At 40.6% G+C, this 17,350-nt stretch overlaps 1 long non-coding RNA gene across 2 annotated transcripts in view; it reads left to right on the top strand.

The window, feature by feature from the left end:
* LOC137563560 (uncharacterized) overlaps nt 1–17,350 on the top strand; it is a 130,842-nt gene that overhangs the window by 12,543 nt on the left and 100,949 nt on the right. For both annotated transcript variants that reach the window (XR_011030379.1, XR_011030378.1), the window contains exons 2-3: nt 1,698–1,964; nt 4,426–4,483. This is a non-coding gene — a long non-coding RNA (uncharacterized lncRNA). The remainder of the gene's footprint in view (nt 1–1,697; nt 1,965–4,425; nt 4,484–17,350) is intronic.

The following is a 17,350-nucleotide window of genomic DNA, read 5'->3' as shown; positions in this document are numbered from 1 at the left end:
GATAGTTTCTGCACTGCCCAGGGCCACCTGCCCCTCAATTGGCTCTTGGCCGAGCCACTTATATCTCCCGCTCCTCGGGAGATAGCCTTCAGTTCATCCAGTACTTTACTCAGTTGGTGTCCAGAGGTTAGTCATACTTGTATTATTGGTGATTCTGCAGATCATCCATAATCAAGTATACATCTGTATTGTTGATGATTCTGCATATCATCAACAATCAGATTCTCTCTGTGTGCTGACACCAATCGTTACAGATACTTAGTAGTTTAGGAAGTGGGGCAGAACCTGAGGCTACACACATTTTTGTACAGACAGCGCTCAGTTCAGGCAGGCTGTACAAAAACAAATTATCCTCCCTATTTTTTCTCTTATTTGTTATGGGTGATTATTCTTCCCGAATCACTAGTCCAGTTTCCGTTTAATGGCAGCTTTCTATGTTTTAATATATTGAAAGTTCTTGTTCATATATCGTCCTTTTGTAAAAGCATTGGTGTAGATATGGAAGAGACATTTAAAGCAGGACATGAGATTGATTATTTTTACAACTCTTTCACAGCTGTGAGTCTGCTCTATTCCCATTACTTACACAGCAGAATTAATGAAGGATGCTGGAACTTTGTATACACACTGTAGGGTGAAAATCTGCCTACACGCTGAATAATACATGAAAGAGATAAAAGTGGACTGGAGTCAGTGCTAAGAGAAACATATAACTGTGTCAATTCAGCATTTTTCCTTCCATGCATTTCTCTGGTATTAATATAAATACATATTTATCAGGGAATCCATTTCAACTTTTTTATTTAATCTTACTCACCAAAACTATTTTAAAGAAAAATGAAAAGAGAGACGCTACAAGGATACCCTTAAAAACTGAACTACAAAGGAAAACAAGATAAGAAACATGAAAGCTAAGAAAGAGGCTACTAAATGTTTTATCAGAGAAACATGACGGGTGTTTCTGGCTAGTGTTGCTGTTCAGATTTGCTGTTGCCTGGGGAGCAGGGTGGCCTAGACCATAATGCCCTAGGCACCAATCGGCAGCAAGGGAGGAGCAGGAAACACTGTTTGGAATTGGCAGGCATCCTACCAAGACAATAAGCAGACATTGACATATTGTGGAGCATGCAGTCCAGTCTTGTGTACTTAGCAAGTTAGACAACCGTGCTGAAAAACAAATAGAAAGCTATGTAGTTTTGCAGGTGTAACAAGTAATTCTACTGCTATGTGGGGAATTCAGTATATCAAGTACTGGATAATGGTCGGTTTTGTAAGGTCCGTTCCAGATAGACGTGTGTCAAAAACTACTATCATCACTGATTTCTGCAGTCAGTCAGTAGGGTTTGTATGTCGTCCCCCCCACCCCCCAACAAAAAAAAGAAAACCTGTCAACAGGCACAATTAATCATGTCATTACACTAATGTTACCTACCCTATACCCTCGGGGAAGTCTGTTTGGTCAGGTGGCTGATACAACTCCCACAACCATCTAGAACCATGAGAGCGACCGTGTCCAGTTTGACTAGACACCCGTGTGGAGTTGGGTTTGTGCATCATTACCTGCCTACAGTAGTTGGTTGCCCCTCTGCAACCTCCCTTTGTGAGTACCTCTACCAACTCTACTTCCATTGTCCATTATTTTTACTTTCTGCACCAACGAAGCTCCCATTGTCTCTGTGTTTTTTGTTTCCTTCCAGGGTGTTTCCTGTCAACCATACTCACCCATGTCATTACACTAGATGCCACTGCTTGATCCCCTCTGTGAAACGGAGACCACTGAGGAAGAGAAGGTGCAGGAGTAAAACATAGATGATCGGAGGTTACCAAAAGTGGGTGAATGCTACAGAATGAGAACATGGAACCAGCTCCACTGAACTACACTTATATTTAGTACTATATGTGTTAAAGTACAACAAAGATATAATTGTAAAGAAGAGAAAGCTGTACTAAATTGCACCACATAGGTAGGTAAACACAGTATGAAAAGAACTTGATTAGTAATAATAGACAAACGTGTTTGCCAGTAGATAGTCTATGGCAAACAACGATCATTCACATTTAATGTGAATTGTAATGCAAAGTTCACATTTGCACCTTTACTTTACAATACAATACAATAACATTTGTAAAGCGCTTTTCTCCCATAGGACTCAAAGCGCATAGCTGTGTCTCAGATTAATACAGGGTTTCAGGCTGGGTTGTGTTACAGAGGAGATAGTCAGATGTTCATGAATGCCAGACTTTAACATGGACCCATTATTTGACCTGTCACCCTTAAATCAGACAGGTGGTACAGGACAGCCAATCAAGCATTTTTACTACACAGGCCCTCACTGTTGAGTTTGTTGTGCAGTGTTAAGGTGGCCATACATTTATAGATTTGCAGCAGATTTGACCATCAGATAGATTTCTGTCAGGTGTCTGTCAAGTCGAATCTGACAGGAATCTATCTGATGTGTTCCTGTAATGATCCGCTCAGCTGTCTGCACAGACAGACAGCTGTTTGACCATTCCTTAAGTCTGAGGGCTGCAGGTCTCTGGAAAAGGGACCTGTCTTTTCTTTGCAAGTTTCGGACCTGCTCTGCTGCTGAGGAATTTGCATACATTTGTTATGCAAATTGCCTAGCTGCCTCCTTTGAAGGCTGGCAGTATAAATACCATGTTCTCCCAGAAGCCTTTGCTGGTCATCTTCATGGTTTGTCACTGATGAACTCTCCTAGAGTATCAGCCCTGTTTGTTTACTAAAGTTTACCTTAGAGTAATTCCTTGGGACTGCACTAGGCAGCTCCTCTAGTGCAGTTAGGTTGCATTGCCTGTTTTGCCTGTTCAGTCTTTGTGTCTCGATTGCCTTGTCGCCAGCGGCGGTCGACAGGGAATCGTTATGTCTGTCTGGGGGTGCTAACCAGAGCAGCGGTTGCTACTGGTAGCCCCTTCTGTTCATCTGTCTGGATCGCACTCGCCCTAGTGGTAGTGGCAGTGCCTCCTTCTGTATTCTGCCTCAGGGGTGCTAACCAGAGCAGCGGTTGCTACTGGTAGCTCCATCTGTTTGTCTGTCTGGATCGCACTTGCTCTAGCGGTAGCAGCGGTGGTTCCTTCTAAACTCTGTCTGGGAGTGTAGGCCAGAGCTGCGGTTGCTGCTGGCCGCTCCTCCTCTCTGTCTTGTCTTGTACGAACGCTTGCTGTAGGCACGGTGAGGTAACCGTTTAGCAAGCGTACACATTCTCTATTTCGTGTTTGTGTGTCATTGGTCAGTTAGGGTGGCACGCTTATCACTGGGCGCCTAACGCCCGGTGATCGTGCAGAAACGCGTTCGCTGTTGAGAATGAGTGCGGTGTTCGCGTTTAGCTAGCGTTTGTTATTTTCTTTATCTTCTCATTGTTGTTTGCTGTGCCTTTGCTACTCTCGTGTTCTGTTCTGTTCAGCCTTGTGTCACTTCTGGCAATAGCCTCTCTCTTGCGATTGCGTTCCCGCTTTGTTTCTGTGAGTGTGTGTTCGCTGTCGCTAGATTGGGGAACACACATTTAGTCTGTCACTGTGCTCCCTATTTAAGGGCAATCTTGCTCTGCATTGCTTGGACTCATATAATTCCCATCTGGCGTCTGTGGTAGTGCAGAGGCTGTGTTCGTCTGCACTCCACAGCTCCATCTGCCGGTGGGAATCTCCCTCTACAGGTGCATAGCACCAGAGATGGGTTATATATAATTACACGCTTGTGGAGGATTTCCGTAGTGTCGGCGCACGGTCTGTGCGCTGACCACGGAAATAAGTTCTGCAATCATTACAGTTCCACACACTAGGAACAGATTTCCAATAAATTTTAGAATGAAATCTATTGGAAATCGATCTAAATGCATTATTGGACCATTTGATCTAATTCAACTCTATGGGTCATTGATCTGCTGCCAGCCGAGAGATCAAATCGATCAAAATTGGCCGCAAATCGATTGATTGATAGATTTGATAGAATCGATTTCTGATCGATCAATTCCATAGAATGTATCGATCGATCTATGGCTGAAATCGACCAGTGTATGGGCCCCTTTCGGCTCACACTGTGCAAGCAGATATTTTTCGTGTTTACACATTAAAAAAAAAAAGTCTCTGCCATTGATCTCCCTCCGCCATGCCACTATCCATGTTTTTGGACAGTTTTGGCACCTTTTTTGTGGCTGCAAAAATGCCCTGATGTTTTTCAAGCTTTCCCTGTAACATCACCATGTACTGGTCTGAGAAAAGCTTATGAGTTTTGGGTCCTACGGGAGACAAGAGCTTTACAAATGTTTTGTTGTTGCTGTTTCTGGTTTTCAGTGTCACTGCCAATCCCAGGTTTACTATAATGGACATTTGTTTAGGTATAAAGAAAGTTATTTGAAATAATTATCGATAACAATGTTTAATTAAATTAATACACATATTATATTTCAGAGGTCCAGAGGATGGCATGGGAAACCTCTACAGGATTCAGAGGGTTCCCTCTTCTTAGGTAAGTATGTGTATTTTGACCGGGGGTAAGCCTCGGGTACACTTTAACCACTACACAAATGAAAGGTTTTACCCCTTGAGCACCAGAGCAACTTTCACCTTTCAGCGCTCCTTCCATTCATTCACCTATAACTTTATCACTACTTATCACAATGAAATGAACTGAATCTTGGTTTGTTTGTTTTTCCACCACCAATTAGGCTTTCTTTGGGTGGTACATTATGCCAAGAATTATTTTATTCTAAATGTTTTTTAACAGGAAAATAAGAAGTTTAGTTCCTAAGATAACCATTTATGTATTTTTTTTTATTGTCAATTTTTTTTTTAATTATAAAACAAAAATGTGATTACCTTGGGGAGAGTGTGGGAGGGAAATAGTTAATTCATAAATGAAAACAAATGCTTGTAATGTAAAAAAAAAGTGTATTGATGTAATTTTACTATTTGGCCACAAGAAGGCCTCAGTTATTTTTTTGGAATGCGTCCTGTAAGCGTACATGGTATGCTTACAGGAAGTGCACTGCGAATGGGAATTTTTTTTTTCACAATGATCACACGGCTTCTCATCGAAGCTGCAGATCATTGCTTCAGGGATATAGATCAATGAATTCACATTCATTGATCTCGGGTGCGTGGGTGGCGACATGAACGAGCGCGGGAGCGTGCGCACAAGCAAGCAGGAGCGCGGACAGCGGCGGTATTGGCGGGGGTACATATATCTACGCTCTGGGTGGGGAAGTAAAGTTTAAAGGGGCATAGATATACTGTACCCAGGTAGGAAACTGGTTAAATTGAGCATTGAATGTATAACTTAGTTGTGAGGAGCTTTACAGTTCCTTATTATGGGCAATATAAATGTCCATCCATAAGACTTTAACAGACTAAAACATCTAGATTTGAACTGATCATAGGATAATACCTGACAATATGAGAATGATATCGTTTTGGACTAACTCATCTTCTTAGGAGGGATTCTCATGGGTTTCTTTATTTTTAAAAGCATGTACTGAATAGCAGTTGCTCAGTTCAACTGGCAAAATAATGTGCAAGTGAGTAGGGAGGCTGTCTAGCATTTTTGTATAGATCCCTTCTAGGGAGTGCTTTTGTACTGTATGAAGGTAATACTGAAAATTCCCCATGAGGAGATCCAAATCCAAACCCTCTCAGATCTGTCAGATTCTACTTATGTCAGGCTTGTCTGGTCACCTGCTATGAATCAGGCTGTATGCCCATATAACTGACCTATAGCTCAGCTCTAACACCTGCGGAAACTCCTGCCTAATACAAACTACAATACCCTGCAGGCAGATGTAGCATACAAGCTGACAAACAGCAATCACCAAACACAGCAATGAGCAATGCAAACACAATATACTTAATAGTCACCTGAGGCCTATAGGCTAAGGCAATCCAGATGATGGTAAGATAGCAGACTGTGGCTGAAATATAATCACTAGACAGATGCGTGGTTAAACAGGCCAGAGTCACTCTAGGTAGAGTTCATGGAAGTCCTTTAACAAGCAAGGGTAGATCCAGGCGGCAGTCAGGGGACTCGGGGTACTAGCTGAGTTGGCAACGGGTAATCCAATAGAGAAGCGAGGTCAGGTACAGGCAGAGGTCGGCAAAGATAAGGCAATCTGAAAGAAGCTTAGTCAAGAGACAGACACAAGTCGGCAGCAAGACAGGCAACTTGGTGTGAGCGCAGTCTCAGCAGCAAGCCCAGCATAGGCTATCACAGGCGACGACAGAGGGTGCTCACCTTTCATTTATACTAGTAGTATTAACCAATCAGAAAGTAAAGAAATCCCAAGTAACCAATCAACAGAGAGCATGTCAGCAGAGATGCTGTCACGCAATGCACACACGTGGTTAATGTTTACAGCGGCGGAGCGCGTACTGAGAGCGTGTCCACCTCCTATACAATGGGAGCTGAGCGCCATGCGCTCCAGTGACATCAGGGACAGGCCGAGACCCAGAGACTTGCGCCTCAACGTGGGTCTCGGCGTTCCTCCGTCATGAGCGCCCACCGGATCTTACAACTTAGTACTGTAAGTGAAAGCAGCACAGGAGAAAAATAATGTACTCATTGTACTCTGGAAGACATGTATTTCTTCGTTGTACGTGTTAAATGTATTTAATGCATTTTAAATATTACAATGTTAAAAAAAATTGTAATAGTGGTCTTTAATTAGCTTTTAACTCACCAGTAAAAGTATACACTGGTAATTACTCTGTAACATATTCAGTACCAACAAAAAAGAGAAGACTGTGCATAAACTGCTTCATTGACCAGTAAAACAGTATCCTGGTTAGGAATATGTGACAGGTTGTGTCAATGGAAATATTCATCGCTAATGAAATACATCAAACCCTTTAACCAAATCTGTCAGTTATCTTTCCTTCTTCTAGCTTCTTACAGTATATTAATGCTGAATAATGGCCACAAGGATGTCACTGCCATTTTTTTTTAAATAATGTATATTGACTACTGTGTTGTGTTCAAATCTTTTTCCATCAGCCAACACCTACAGTGAGTTTTTATCAGCATGTTTCCATTGTATTCTGCCAGTTCATAATGAGTCTTATGTCCAATCAGTGACATTTTAATTCTCTGTTCACATTGTTAATCAATTTATTATTCTGTAAACGTATTTTCTTACATACTTTCTATGTAACTATATAGGGCCTTTGCTGATGGCTGCCTTTAACCCATTTTATGAATCCAAGCCATATAAATCTTCTTTATCTAACTTTAATCACCAGTACTTGTGTCTGTCTTAGTATTTCTCTGAGCGCTTCATTTAACATCCAGTTTCTTCATTCCTTTTTTATAAAATTCCTTTCAAACAAAATATTTTTTAAAGAGAATCTGTATTGTTAAAATCACACAAAAGTAAACATACCAATGCGTTAGGGGACATCTCCTATTACCCTCTGTCACAATTTCGCCGCTGTTCGCCGCATTAAAAGTGGTTAAAAACAGTTTTAAAAAGTTTGTTTATAAACAAACAAAATGGTCACCGAAACAGGAAGTAGATTGATGTACAGTATGTCCACACATAGAAAATACATCCATACACAAGCAGGCTGTATACACCCTTTCTTTTGAATCTCAAGAGATCATTTATGTGTTTCTTTCCCCCTGCAGCTATCTTCCACTGAAGTGTCAGGCTGTTTCTTCCTGCAGAGTGCAGACAGCTCTGCCTGTATGTAATTCCTCAGTATGTGAAAGCCCAGCCAGCTCAGAGGAGGATTTATCCAGCTTGTAAAAGATAAGAGAAAAGAGAGAAGCTGCCCTAATCTAAATAATACACAGGCAGTGTGCAGAGAGGGGCCTGGAGGGGGGAGATGCATCACAGAACCACAACACTGAAGAACTTGGCAGCCTTCCAGACACAGGCTGACAAGTCTGACAAGAGAGAGATAAGTTGATTTATTACAGAGATAGTGATAGTAGAATGTGCTGCAGTAAGCCAGAACACATTAGAATAGCTTTTGGAACTTGTAGGATGATAAAAAACAGGATGTAATTTTTGTTACGGAGTCTCTTTAACACATGTCTGTTTTTCGATTGCTGATCCAAATCACATGATCAAGATTAAAACAGATTTGTGATATGATGCTGTTTTCTGTGATGCTTAATCAGCTTCCCAATACAGCAGAAGCTAGTTCTATCCTACATTTTGATGTCTTTCATCATCTGTCCATCAGCCATTAACCAGCATTTTGCTTTCTTCAGTTCCTCACTCATCATTGCTTCCAAGACATGGAAGGAGATACATCATATCTTTGCAGGAATACTACAATTATTTGGAACCACACTGTCATTTTTTTCTATATTATTCAACATATCTACTGTTGTTTACATTTTGGACAGTGTTCTTGTAGAAAGTAAGCCCTGAGTACGTCCCAACAAGTCCCCCTGAAAAATCCTAATGTGGACAGATTTTAAAGGGAGACACAATGACACTGTCCCTAGCTTGGCTCTTTGTTTAAAAGGAAGTCAGAAAAGGAGAATAGGACAAATCTTTAGTGATTGGCACAGTTTTAACAGCTTTGATAACATTAGCAAGCCACTGCTCTTTTCAGTAATCTTTAAACTGACAACATAAAGACTTCTAGAAACTGTTGAAGACTTTTGATCAGGATAAAGTTATACAGCTTTTGTTAAAGTGAACCGAGCACCTTTTTTATCACTCAGGACATTTCTATAGCACATGAAAAATGCATGCTGACAATCTATTTCATTATTAAAATAAACTTTCATTTTACCTTGTATTTTACATTCAAAGTAGTTTTAGTAGTCTGTTTCAGCAGGCCTGCCGACCGTCCCCATCCGGAGAGCTTTGAGGAACCTAATTGTTTTATTGAGCAAATTACCAACAGGTAAACAATGCTTTTTCATCAGCATAGGGGGTAAGTAATTAGGACTGTTTCTTCAAAGCCATTGTGTGTGTCATTGTGTCAAGATAGCATCTCTGACTTCTGTAAATAAGGAATGGGAGAAGCTGAGGGGGTAACATGGCAGCTTCTATGCCAGGAGAGATTCCAATGAAAGAGAATGTGCTCAGTTCCCTTTAAGGCAATGAAAATACCCAGCCACAGTGAGACCCCAGTCAGAGCAATGGAACGTAAAGGGAACTAAGCACCCTTTCTTTCACTGAAATTTCTCCTGGCATAGAAGCTGCCATGTTACCCCCTCCCCTTCTCACAGTCCTTCTTTGCAGAAGTCAAAGATGCTATCTTGACACATTCACTCTAGATAATCTCTTTGAAGAAACTGTCCTAATTACCCACCCTCTCTGTTGATGAAAAAGTATTGTTTCATTCTTGGTAATTACTACAATAAAACAATTAGCTTCCTGAAATCTCTGTGGCTGGGGACGGATGGTCAGGCCTGCTGAAGCAGGCTAATAAAACTTAATAGCTAAACTTTGAATGTAAAATTAAATGTAAAATGGAAGTTTATTTTAAAAATGAGACATATTGTTGGCATGCATTTTTCATGTGCTGTTGAGATGCCCTGGGTGCTAAAAATGGAGCTTGGTTCACTTTAAGGTGGGTTTAATAGGATGCTGTGGTGCTGGTGGGACAGTCAATGCCTGTAGATTTCTTTAGATATGAACCAGCATTCCTTCTTTTTATATAGGACTTTTTCAGAAAATTTAAACTCTAGTCATCCATGTGGTAACACTGGGCAATGCATCCTGACTTAAAGAGGCACAGTAGTGACATATAGTAAAATTATTTAGGATACTCACTTTTACAGTGATTTTTCTGGTTCCATCATCAGAAACATATATATAAATATTTTGCTGTTTATTGTTAATTAGCCCCACCCTCTAAGCGGTGCTTAGCCTAGGCTGTTTTGCTATGCATAATTCTCCTTGCAGAGCATTCTGGCAGACAAGGTATTAGCTGGATGATTGCAACACAAAGGGTTAGGCAAGTTGCACCGCAGGTTATAGCCCCAGTGCGATAGTAAACATAACAATTAACAAGGGACTTTCAGTCCACTTCTGGGAATTGCAGAGTAATGCACAGCAGCCTGTATGTTACTTCTGCGGCACCCTAGGCACTTCCGTCGCACTGTAAGTACTGTGGCATGTCTCACAGACATTAATGTCCACTGTGACAAGCTGCAGCAGGGAAGAATCCCGCGACGAAACATGACACGGTAAGTATGAAACAAAAACAGGACTTAAGTTGTTGCCACCTGTGATCAATATTAGAATATAAATCAGAGTGAGGAGACACTAAATGATTTACGAATAAATGTAAACAAAAAAAAAATAAAAAAGCAAAAATTGTATTCTTTATGTTAATTTTATTACAGTTCCTCTTTCAGTTCAGTAGAAAATGGAGTGGGTTGAAAGGTGAGTGGCTAGCATCTTATTATGGCTTTCTGGCTAAGGGAATCTACAGCAGGTTTATTCCTGCAGGGAGAATTCGGAGAAACTGGTGCATTCTAGGTAAGGGAACTGATCTCCAAATGCTAAGAGAAGGAAACACTTGGCAGAAAACAAGAATTTCAAGACATAATCCCTTGAAAGACATTCTGAGGCAGCATGAGTATGTTTAGGGCATACACAGCTACCCCTTAATCAACCTAGGTAAAATGGTGGGTAAACAAGCAGTGACAGAAAGGCTTTTACTAGAAATAGACTTGCATGAATATGATGCGGAGATTCAATAAACATTAGAGGCATTAGTGAAAAATAACAAGAATTAGTGCTATACTTCCAAAGAATGAAAGTAGAAATCCTTGCAGACAATTAAGAATAGGATGTTTGGATGTTTGGCGTTAGACTGAAACCATATGTTTTTCTTTTCTGGCATATTAAAGTTAGATAGGGCTTGTTGAAGTGGGGTTGGTTTAGTGAAATCAGATTTCAAAAGTCAATTTGATGGATGGGAATGTATCAATGACATGAAATCTGTGCAGAGATGGAATGTCACATCAAACCATATACAATAACAAAAGTATATGGTCCCTAAGATACAGATGATGTGGATACGAAGTACCAATTCTTATATTACAGATATTACAGGAGGTGATCAATGAAGTATGGGGTTCTGCCGCGGTCTTGGGAAGTCTAATGGAAGCGTTGAAGGCAGACAAGGAGCAACAAAGATGTGTGAAAAGTATGGAGCAGATACAGAGAGTCATGACAATGTGACTAGCTAATCAATTGGTTATTACAAATACACAATTCCCATACAAGCCAGTGCAAAAAAAGTCAATCACATCATTATACTTAAAAAAAACAGGGGGTGATCTTTTTGATTCTTGTGTGAAATAAGAGTGGGAGTAAAATAATTTCCACTAAAACAAATTTGGTAATAGAGGGAAAAGTACTTGAAAACACTAATCAGGGAAGTAATGGGAAGCCAAAACTCATTGCAGATTTTAAATTTAAATCCTCTCTGCTGAAGAAAAATGTTACTAAGAGAAAACATTTTGGATTAAAGTCAGAAAAACAACATTGACTTTACAGAATTACTTGGTTAGACTCGGGATTTATTAGAGATTTATACAGAGAGCAACTGGAAGAATTCCATGGGAGTGTGCTCATAGCTGCAGTAGAAGTTGAAAGTAGAAGTCTGTGGGAAAAATATAGTTGGGAATAATGGGAAAATAATTATATGATGAATTAAGGATATAAAGAAATAAGTAAAATACAAAAATGGAAAATCAGAAATTCTTCCATTAGCATCAGCTGTACTTTCCAACAAATAATCTCTTCTCTTCCTGATTTGTACTCATCTAACCAATAGCAGAAAGCTAAATACTTATTCTGACTCAGCTATTCCACTGCTATTTTATGGGGGGAGCGGGGGGCTTATAATGGAATCTGGAATCTATTCTAATAATGAGGGCACACCCCGTCCCCCCGGTGCATAGGTGATGATAAACCCTTGTTTTTTCTTTCAACTGTATTCAGAATTTCAACTGCATATTTTTTTCTCTTTATTCTGATCCATATCCATTTTTCTTCTCTATACTTCTGTCTTCTGATGAATAATGAAATGTGCTCTGTTTCTGTATTCATTTCAATGTAACTAAGCACCACTGCAGTACCAGGGGATAGATGTGTGAAAGCTCACACTTTGGGCCTTCTGCTGCTATCCACCTTCTGCTTAGGTAAACACGGAAGCACTGAGCTAAGGTATTGCAATAAAATGGGTAAAGCAAATTGAGATATGTTTAGCTCTGGGTAGAAATTACTAGTCAGCATGTTATTAAAACAGGCGAGGATTTCCCTGTTATTTTAATAAAGTATCCAGAGAGTAGAATGGTCAAAGTAATACATTTAGATGATAGTCCTGTAGAGGAAAAAAAAAGACAAGTATAGCTGTGTCTCTTTTAGGGTAATATAATGCAATGAAGAGTTGTCTGTTGGCCAGTTTTCTTAATTTTTCATCCTGATACTTTTAAAAAAAATGAGAAGCTAGAACTTTTTTTGTGCCAGTTTTGACTTCCTGGTAATGGGGGTAGAGAGGCTTTTGAACTCTTTAGCAACTTATTGCACAACTTAATGCACACTTTTTTCTCAAACATGACACTATAGGCCTTTTGCAATTTTGAAAAATGATGCGCTAAACAAAACTCCTTCAAATATTTGGGCATTACCTTGGAAACACTTTGACAGCGCACTCAGTTAAGCTGTATGTGACTCTAGTAGATACTGGTATTTATTTTACTTGAAAAAGAGAAAAAAAAACGTTGGCTATTTTGAGAATTAATCCATCATCTTTGTATTTTAAAACAGATATCACAAATTTGAAGGTTCAAGTCAACTCCAATCATGTCTAAATATATCGCTTAGGGCAGAGTTCCCCAACCCTGTCCTCAAGGCCCACCAACAGTGCATGTTTTGCAGAAAACCACAAACATGCACAGGTTGGGTAATTAGTGTCACTGCAGAGCTGATTAATTACCTTGGTGGATTTCCACAAAACATGCACTGTTGGTGGGCCATGAGGACAGGGTTGGAGAACACTGCCTTATGCTGGGCATACGCGGGTCGATCCAGCGGCCGATTAGCCGCTGGATTGACCCCCGCCGCGTCCCCGCTCGTCCGTGTGTGCGTGCGGATCGATTCCCACTCGTCCCCACCGGCGCTTCTTATCACCCGCTCGATTCGCCAATATTGTCCACCTGCAAGGATCGAGCACGGAATCGATCCCCGCGGTGATCGGACACGTCGGATATTATCAATCGAGCCATCAGGCTTGATTGATAATCCTCCCCTCTACGCCGTGTATGCCCAGCATTAGGGCATCAGTTTCAGTGCTGCTTAGATTTGGCAGCCAGGCATTTTGTATTTTATTTGCATTTGAAATTAATATCAACACAAAGAAAGCCGTCCACACTTCAGTGTCAGTGAACAGAAAGCTTGAATGCTGATCTAAAAAAAATCAATTAAAAAAAGGTTGAAGAAAGGGCATATTTATAAGATCAACAAAAGCTACATTAATGATGGAAGGCTAAAAGAGTGCTGTGAATATGTTATCTTTTAATTAGGCAACAATGTGAAAACTACGTGGTCTTAGCTTACACATTTAAAGAGAACGTAGAGTGCTATATTTCTTACATTCATTACAAAAAAAAACTTTTATTTCTAGCAATATATTACAGAAAATACATTAACATGCAGTTTTCATAGTTATCAAGCACAATTGTCAACATATATACATTAGTGATAAAAAAAAATTAGGCTAAGCATCAGGCTGGGAAAGAGTTAATGTTAAATGCCAAGTTAAGGTTTGGGCTATCAGGAGAAGGAAATGCTCACTCCCAGACAGCACTTTGTAATTTAAATTGGTCCGCAGACAGCCTGTCAACCAAAAAGAAGGTGCAAATACCTACACTGCAGTCTGCAGCATTAAATCTAGCAAGAGTTTAAAAAATCCGGCTATAGACAGGTAAGAGAGCTCAGTTACACATAAAATCAGATTATGTGACCAGCAGGTGCAGGCATCCCTCTCATGCCCCATCCTACCACTGGCCTGCACACTAGGAGCTGCAAAATGAATGATTAAAATCACAAACACTGGTGCACATAACAAAAGGGGACCCAAGGCTCTGTCACTACCTGGGACCCCCACTCGGCATGCAACACCAAAGGAGCTGCGCAAATGGACCCCACTGCTCACAACATCAGGGGAATCACCCACAACTGCCCCTCAATTGAATGCCAAACAGATGATAAGCAAATGCCCACTCCCAGACAGCACTTTGCCATTTAAATTGGTCTGCAGACAGCCTGTTAGCCAATAAGAAGGTGCAAATACTTACACCTGTGTCTCCACTACCAAATCTAGCAAGCTAAAACAATCTAGCCATAGACAGGAGAGAGAGCTTAGTCGCACATAATCATAGAATATGTGACCAGCAGGGGCACCATATGCAGGTATCCCTATCAAGCCCCCTTCCCAACCACTGACCTGCACGCTAGGAGCTGCAAGATCACAAACACTGGTGCACATGACAGCCGTGGGCCCAGGCTTGCCGCCTGGGACCCCCACCCTGCATACAGTACCAAAGGGGCAAAGCAGGTGGATCACAGTTGTCACACCACTTACTCTGCCATTTAAATTGGTCTATAGACAGCCTGTCAGCCAATAAGAAAGTGAAAATACTTACACATGTGTCTGCACTACCAAGTATAGCAAGAGCTGAAACAATCTGGCCATAGCCAGAGGAGAGAGCTTGGTCACACATAATGATAGATTATCTGACCAGCAGTGGGCCCTGCGTGCAGGTATCTCTCTCATGCCCCCTCCCTACCACTAACCTGCATACTAAAAGCTGCAAAAATAAGGATTAAAATCACAAACACTGGTGCACATGACAGGCAGAGGGTCCAGGCTCTGCCACCACCCGGGACCCCTACTCCGCGTGATGTTGCATGTAAATCACTGCCTGATGGGCATACCTACATGGTGTGCAAACGTGTGTTCATGTACTGCAGCTTGCATTTTGTGCACAACATAGTACTGTAACATTTAGTATAGTTAAGGTCAAGCCTACAAAGGAGAGTAACACAGGTGCCATGCATTTTTGTAGAATGCTAAATGAATGGATAATATAATGGGGTTTTTTTTGTTATACCACTTGAAACTATTTGATACACTGGCTTTAAAATTGTGGCCTAAATGATGTTTTACATACTTTTTGACTGATAGTCAAGTCTAGGTCGACCATTTTTTTTATGATGCTGACATCTTAGAATGTTTACCGTCATTACCACCTTGCCTTACACTTTCGATTAAGTGCCAGAAGGAATGACTAAACCCACAATTTGCTGCTGCACACTACCCTTTCTTTGGTGTTTAGAGGTAAGCTGGTTATTCTGGTATTCTAGCAACACCTTTATAAAAATGCATAATTATTTTACCCTGTAAAAATCATTTTCTCTGATTAAATGTTTGATTATCCTGTTTTGGGGAGAGGGGGGAGACCTGAAGAGGATTTCTGTCAAGGTTAGGCGGTATGGAATAATAATTAGGCACAAGTCAAGGGGGAGAGTGAAATCTGACAGATCTGACAAGTTTTGGATTAGTTCATCTCCTCATGGGGAGGGGGTTCTCAATTATTTCTTTTATTTTTAAAAATTCATACTAAACAGCAGTTGCTCAGTCCAGCTGCCAAAATATTGTGCAAATGCATCTTTATATAAATGCATAGCAAAATTGTTGGCAGTGGCAGCCCAGAATTTTTTCCAGAAAATCAAGTATTTCTCACAGAAAAGCATTGACTGGCCATGACTTTTTTTCCAAGGAGTGCTTTTACAAGGAAAAAAGATAATACTGGGAATCTTCAATGAGAAGATGGACTTGGCCAAAATCTGTCAGATCTGTCAGCAGTTACAGTAAGTACCTACTGTAAGTGACAGCAACATGGGAAAAAAGTATGGGTAATTTATAGTGCATTTTATTCTATGCATTTTATTCTAGGAGAAACTTACATTTTGTATGTATGCACTTTTAAATGTTTCATTTTTTCATGATAATATCCCTTTAAGATTCACCAACGAGTCATCTTCATCACCACATTCTGCTGCTACAGTAAAACAGCCCTGTCAAAAGCATTGTTAAATCTCTTTAGTGGACATATGGTGAGATTCAAAGATGGTGTGAATTCACTTTCTACATTTAAAAATGTGCAGGAATAGGCACTAGTGTACCTCCATCTTTATGTCTCTCTTTGTTAAAGAGGGCTTTGCGATTTCACCATAAATCACCCCTTGGGACCTACCCCCTTCCCCTGGGCACCGAACGTGGCTATAAAACTCGTTTCCTTGACATTAGCATGGGTGCTCTGCAATAGAACACTTTGCCTTCAGAGGCCTAACCGTTTATGTACACACACAAAGGGGATTAAATTAGCCCTTCTCCCTCTATATTACTCCAGATACAAGCTATCTGCTAGCTCTGTTATCAACAGGAGGGGTTTACTTCACAATACATGTAGACAAATGCAACAGTCATTTGGTTTGCATAAATATACAGCACAATGTTCCACCAATTATCTGCAACACTATAGCGAGGGTCTTTGCTGATCCCCCCAACAATTTGTATGGGGTGTAGCTATCTCACATATGTTTGCATCAGAAATGTCCTGATGGGCAGTGTGCTTGACCAAAAGAAGCCATTTTTCTAGACTGTTTCCATATATAGAACACCTGCCCACTAGGGGAGGTATACTATGTGGATAAAGTCTGCCACTGTTACTATTAGATCAATTATAAACCCCATAGGGGTCAGGTATGAATACATCTTCATAGAAGGTAGCTGGGTATTGACATGAACCGAGAGTGTGTAGGTGAGACATAGGAGTACAAATAGGGTGCCACTCAACGATCGTTTCACCCCTGAAGTGGAGCGTCGTCAGGAGTACATATAGTGCACAAATTATTCACAATATATTTACAATAGTCATCCCCCCACCATCCAACATAAATTCCCCCAGCATACAGTCCCATTCAGAGCATTTTTCATTAGTGTGTTCTGCAATAGGGATGTTCATTCGGATTTCGCGGAATTGAAATTTCGGAAATCGGATTTCTGCAGAAATACTGCATTACTGCAATTCGGTAATTTTAGCCCAATCACAGAACTCGGAAGCATTGGACCAATCAGAGAATGCAGAAACAACTCAGAAGCATTTGGCCAATCAGAGAATGCAAAAAATGACAAAAAAAAACACTACTCAGAAATTGGGAATCTGAACTCGGAAACCGATTGGAAATCCGTAGAATCGGTAATCGGCATTGGCGGAAATGTGAATTTCTGCAGAATCGGAAATCGATATTTCCGACCATCCCTACTCTGCAACAGAGGATATTAAAACTAAGGCATT

The sequence above is a fragment of the Hyperolius riggenbachi genome, chromosome 3, assembly GCF_040937935.1.
Source record: "Hyperolius riggenbachi isolate aHypRig1 chromosome 3, aHypRig1.pri, whole genome shotgun sequence".
Taxonomy (NCBI): domain Eukaryota; kingdom Metazoa; phylum Chordata; class Amphibia; order Anura; family Hyperoliidae; genus Hyperolius; species Hyperolius riggenbachi.
Note: the sequence above shows the minus strand (reverse complement) of the source record. Positions and strands in the feature narration are given on the sequence as shown.